Source organism: Austrofundulus limnaeus, unplaced genomic scaffold (assembly GCF_001266775.1).
Source record: "Austrofundulus limnaeus strain Quisiro unplaced genomic scaffold, Austrofundulus_limnaeus-1.0 Scaffold181, whole genome shotgun sequence".
In the NCBI taxonomy this organism is placed as follows: Eukaryota; Metazoa; Chordata; class Actinopteri; order Cyprinodontiformes; family Rivulidae; genus Austrofundulus; species Austrofundulus limnaeus.
This window is the reverse complement of record NW_013952583.1, coordinates 887,094-888,349: the sequence shown is the minus strand read 5'-3', so window position 1 is coordinate 888,349 and position 1,256 is coordinate 887,094.

Genomic DNA, 1,256 nt, shown 5'->3' with positions numbered 1-1,256 from the left:
GAAGAATTGAGGCAGTTCTGAAGGCAAAAGGGGGTCCAACCCGTTACTAGCGTGGTGTACCTAATAAAGTGGCCGGTGAGTGTATATATATGATGTATGTATGATGATGTAAAGAAGACTTGGACTTAAGTTGCATGATGTTCCATTAACAACCAGCTTCTGCTGCACGTCCTCCACAGCTCTGCAGCAGAACACGTCCACTCAAGTGTGTCTCCCTAAATATGTTTCCCCACCAAAGGGTGCACCACAAAGGCTGAAAATCCAGAATTCAGTAGTGGTGTCTCGTTATAGGATGATTAGATTTTTTTTAATGCTATTTAAGCTCAAAAAATGATGTTTTATACATGAACAAATACAGTAGTTTGAACTCTGGCTCTTCCTCATCTCTATGTTAATGACTCAAAATAATCTAAAGAAGYATAACATTCTGCTCTACAGTCTGTATTGTTAGCCACTGTATCAACGCTCTGTTTACATGCAGACGTTCCCCTTTGACATCACTTCCTGTTGCTTTACATGCAAATATCTCAACAACTGTTCATCTCAGCGCAGTGAATTTTATTTTGCWAAATGTTATCAGTGTTATCTCTACAAAAAACTTGATGTGACAGGCATTTTAAATAATTAAACAGGAATTTACATTCAGAAGTCACAAAAAACAATTAGCCTGCTTTTATCCAAGGGTAAAACAAGTTTATTGGGCTCATTAAATACTGTAGTGTGTTTTATTCTTTGCTGGTTTGGCTGCAGTGGATCAGTGGTCTTGTAACCCTGAGATTTGAGTCCAGATTGCATCAGGAAGGACAAGCAGAGTAAAAACAAATGTAAAAGACTTTCACATGCATAACTATGGCTAGTACCCCTTGAGAAGGGAGCAGGTGAAAGAAAAACACCATTTGYTTATTTGTCACAAGCAAAAAGTCAGTTTCCACCCCATATAAGATGTTTACACAAAAAGACAAAAATGATATAAGACATTAAAGGTTTWGCATTCCTTGAAGAAATGCATATTGCTCCCTTTCATGTCAGAGTTTCAAACTGAAATAATCTCGTACCGAAAAGAGGCAGAGTTATAGCCTACATGTTTGGTCAAACCTCATAAATGGCTTYATGCACCAACTCAATGTGTGTAAGTGCTCATGAGCGTATAGAGAGGACTATGAGCTACTTCCACACAACTTTTAGCCTCAACATCTGTAAAACTGAATTAAAACTATTATGTCTGTATTAATGTCAGTTTGCTGTGGCGGCCRTCT